This window comes from Lycium barbarum, chromosome 3 (genome assembly GCF_019175385.1).
Source record: "Lycium barbarum isolate Lr01 chromosome 3, ASM1917538v2, whole genome shotgun sequence".
Taxonomy (NCBI): domain Eukaryota; kingdom Viridiplantae; phylum Streptophyta; class Magnoliopsida; order Solanales; family Solanaceae; genus Lycium; species Lycium barbarum.
Window position 1 is genome coordinate 120,265,884 of NC_083339.1, and position 4,612 is coordinate 120,270,495.

Consider the following 4,612-nt stretch of genomic DNA (forward strand, 5'->3'; position numbering starts at 1 on the left):
TATATCGATTATGTGAGTACAGAGGTGTATATATAACATCTAACTTAGAGTCCTAAAATTACACAGGTACAATAACATATCCAACGCAAACTAGGAGATAAGAGACTAAATCCTAGTTGGACTGTACAAGCTACAAAACGTTATCTTTCATGTTCGAGTTCTTGCTGCCTCGTTTCACAATAGTAGTTATTACTATAAGAGATTAATTATAGCCTTAGATTATAACTATTGCCTATGTTGTACGCCTGCATACACATAAAGCAGTAAAAATAACTATTCCTCATAAATTATAATTAAAGGGTGCATTGATAATTTAATTGCTGAATTTCGACAATCATTAAAGAAGAAAATTTACTCGAAATTGAAGGTACATGGCTCGACATTCTTAGCCCTAGTGTCACCATTAAACATTGTACGTAAAACATATAATTTAAGTATGTCCTCTTTTGGAGCCTAAAATTATAAGGGTTTACCGTTTCTTTTTCACCTAAATAAAGATTTCTATTAAACTAATAATAAGATCAACTGATCTTAAGAGAGGAGAAAATGATAAAATAATCCCTTATGTTTGTGGTAGGTTCAAAATAATCTTTTAAATATATTCATCATGAGAAGTTATGGTCCTTTAATTTTTCCAAAGTGAGTACTTTTGACATTTATTGAAATATTTAACCAACTCTGGCTATCGGGAATTAGCAGGAATATGAAAAAAATAATTTAACATGAACTCATGTTTGATTGCATTTTTCGCAATTTTTTGGTATATTTCTGATCTAATGCGACTTTTTGAAGTTTAATTTTTGCTACTCCCTCTGTCCCAATTTATGTGATACACTTTCATTTTTAGTATGTCCCAAAAAGAATGATACATTTCTTTATTTGGCAACAATTTAACTTTAAACTTTATCTTTTATGCTTAACGAGATGATCTATAACCACACAAGTATGTTTGGCTTATTTTAGACCACAAGATTCAAAAGTCTTTCTTTATTTCTTAAACTTCGTGCTCAGTCAAACTATATCACATAAATTGGGACAGAGGGAGTATTTTTTTTATTTGGTGTAGGTTTTTGTGTTGCGCTTTATGAGATATGATGGTGTTCCTGGTTAAATCTTTTTTTTTTTTCCAATGGTTCATAAAATCTAATTTCCAGAGTTTGTTAAATGTTTGATAGAGACCGAAAGTGTTCATTTTTGACAAGTGTAGAGTGTAGTTAAGGGATCATTTTTGCCATGTTTCTCTTTCGTCGCTTACCAAACCATGGACTTGGTAATGATCCCAATTAAATATTACTACCACTCTTTTCTCCTCTATTTCCTTTTCTCCATTACTAGTAGCTTCTGCACGTCTTCTCTCAAAGAGATCAATGGGTCGGTACAATTTGTTTTTGCTTTCAACTACTTGATAGATCTGCTTGCTGCTGAGATGTATTCTTTAAACTTGGTTCTTATTTAACATTATTTTCTTGGATTTAATTTGTTTGCGTGTTTTAATTTCAACTGATATATTATTTCATTTACTCCAATAATTGATACACTCCTAGTACGTACCTATCCCACTTATAATTGATAAACGCAAATTGATATCGTAATGTCTGTGTGGACAACTAAGCATACACATTTCATGAAATTTATTTCTTGTTACAGTCTCTGAAACGTTCATTTTACGCGCTTTTTCTTTTTCTTTCAGTTCATGACACAGTTCTAATAAGGAGAGGACAAATTTGATGATGGTCTCCGAAACAGAGATATTCAGCCTATCTGGACCACTATACCTCACTGCTATTGATTGGTAAGCTCATTTCCAAGTGAAGAGCAGCTCATTTGTCTTTCAATCTTCATTTGTGGGCATTGATAAGCTGTTTAAGAACTAGTAGCTTGGAGATGGTTAGAGATGTTAGTCTGAGATTCTTTAGGAAAAAAAAAACTACAATATCTTTACATTTAGAGAGATCTATGATCTCTTTCTTTGTAACGACTTCTAAAGGGTGGATTTGACTTGTGTGTAGCTTTAGACATGACCTAAATATCGCACAAAATGTCATAGTATCCCATGTTGGACGAGAGATTGAGTTGTTTTTCCTTATATAATCTTAGACAATCGTCACCTTATGCAGGGCCGGAGCTAGGTTAGGCCTAGGGGGCTCATCCAAACCCCCTTTGATGAAAATTACACTATATATACAAGGTTAAAATTATTTTATATATATTAGATGTCGAACCCCCTTCGCTTCTTTGTGTGTTTTACTTTTTTTTTTTAACCCCCTTAGTAGAAATTCTGGCTCCGCCACTGACCTCGTGAACCAAGTTTTGAATTACATTAGCTCAATCCATTTCATTAGAATGGTTATCGGCCACTATGTTATGCTATTTAGGCTCTACTTGTCAAGGTTTGGGCATGCAATTGAAGCTATAGTATTCTCTATTAGTTAAGAGATTGGACTATTGTCTTTTACTTGATTTTGAGTAATACTCGCGTCGCCACATAAGTTAGCTTTTAGAGTTGAGATAGATCCAAGGTCTATTTTCTTAGCACAAATATTTAATTGTCTAGTCAAGTACATAACAAGTTATTTAGAGTTACATAATTCGCTTCGAACTATTGAATCAAGTTTGCATGTTTCACAGGAGAAATACAAATCATAGGAGGTGTGCAGCATCGAGCTTAGTACAGAGTGTGTACGTTCTTGAACGTGATCACCAGCAAAATCGCCAATTTCCTAATGGTCTTGCTTCACCCTGGTGGGAATTCTTTCATTTTCGTTTAATCCAAGTCTTGGTGGACACTGAAGACCAATCTTACTTCGGCGCCATTTATGAATACAAATATCCAAACCCCCATTTCCAGTACAAACCAATGGATGACATTCAAAATCAGAATCAGAATCCACCAAAGTATGTGATTGCCTTTCGAGGCACAACCCTCGAAAAAGGTAACATATTGCAGGACGTCAAATTGGATCTCGAAATCATTCGCAACAATCTTCACAATAGCTCCCGTTTCCACATTGGCTTGCAAGCTGTACAAAATATCGTTCAGAATCATGGGGTCTCGGATATTTGGCTAGCGGGGCATTCCTTGGGCTCTTCAATTGCACTACTAATCGGAAGGCATATGGTTAAAATGGGAATTCATCTCGAAACATATCTTTTCAACCCACCATTCACATCACTTCCAATAGAGAAATTCATGAAAAACGAGAAACTGAAGCATGAAATCCGCTTTGCTCATAGTGTGTTCACTGCGAGACTGTCTAATGCTGTCAATAGTAACAAGCCAAAGTCTCAACAAAGTCATAACCCATTTACGTTGTTATCTGTGTGGGTTCCTTACTTATTTTTAAATCCATCAGATCATATTTGCGCGGAATACGTTGGATATTTCGAGCATAGGGAAAATATGGTTGCAATAGGGGCAGGGGATATCGGACGAATTGCCACACAGAATTCAATAAGAAGTATAATTGCGAATGCAAGAGGAAAAGATCAATAGGAACCGTCACACCTACTTCCTTCTGCATTTGTTACGATTAATTTGAGCCCTTCTCCAGATTTTAAGCGAGCTCATGGAATCCACCAATGGTGGAATCCAAGTTTGCATTGCAGCTGTAAATTTTACCAGTTTCGGTAGGATTTTTGGTATGTGGTTGAACTTAATCTTCTTTGAATTTAGAAAGTTGTCCTACAGGAAGTGTACAATAGTTATGACAAATGGACTATTTAATTAGATTACGTTGGAGGGAAGGCCTCATAACCTATTTGCTAGTATTTGGTATAGGGTTAGCGATCGAGATTTTTTGTCATAACTCATGTGAGGAAACTGTATCTTTTTGCAGTTGGATTTTTTTTTTTTTTTTTTATATACCATGTTGACCTGCTAAATGATACACATAATTATGCTTTTAACTTAACTGGAACCTTGAAGTCAACGACCAGGATCAGCTGATTCGGCTCCTCTCCGCTATCCTTTCGCTTCATTTCGTCAAGTACACATCTAGATGGGACACATGTATTCTATTTAATTTTTAAATGTCAAGAATTAATTACATTGACAAGTATCATAATCATAATTAAGTGAATACATTTTGAAAAATTACTCTCCAGATTTGATAAGAAAATAAATTTCCCACAAATTTTGATACCCATTAATTTCATATTATATTTTTTATTAAAATTGAAAAAGATGAACCTAACAACGTGATTGTTTAGCCTAATAAACAGTAGTCTTTGAAACATTTTAGCTTTAGAAGAATGTTTTCTTTTATTTCATAAAAGAAGAAGATAAAAGAATATTTTTTAAAAGAATAGATCCCCCCCCCCCCCCCCTTTCAATTACAGCAGCGTCCGCGCATGTGCAACAGTCAATTTCTCCTTGAATTTTAGAATTTGATATTTCACAAATTTGTAATTCTGATGCCCTCTCGCCTTTTCTTTTTCCTGTTCTTTTATTTTATGGCTTTTGTCAACATTGATAATCCTTCCCTTGTTTTGTTTCTCAACATAATATTTCAAAAATAAATTTACTTGTACAGAAAGTTGTTATTTCTCTTTCTGCTTTTTTATTTTATGTTTACCATCTTGCTGGACTAAAAATATATATAAAAAAGCTTTC

The 4,612-nt window shown here is 34.2% G+C and overlaps 1 pseudogene; it reads left to right on the forward strand.

Annotated features, from left to right (window-relative positions):
* Window positions 1–1,016: 1,016 nt before the first annotated feature.
* LOC132634067 (GDSL esterase/lipase At4g10955-like) lies at window positions 1,017–4,097 on the forward strand (annotated as a pseudogene).
* Window positions 4,098–4,612: the final 515 nt, after the last annotated feature.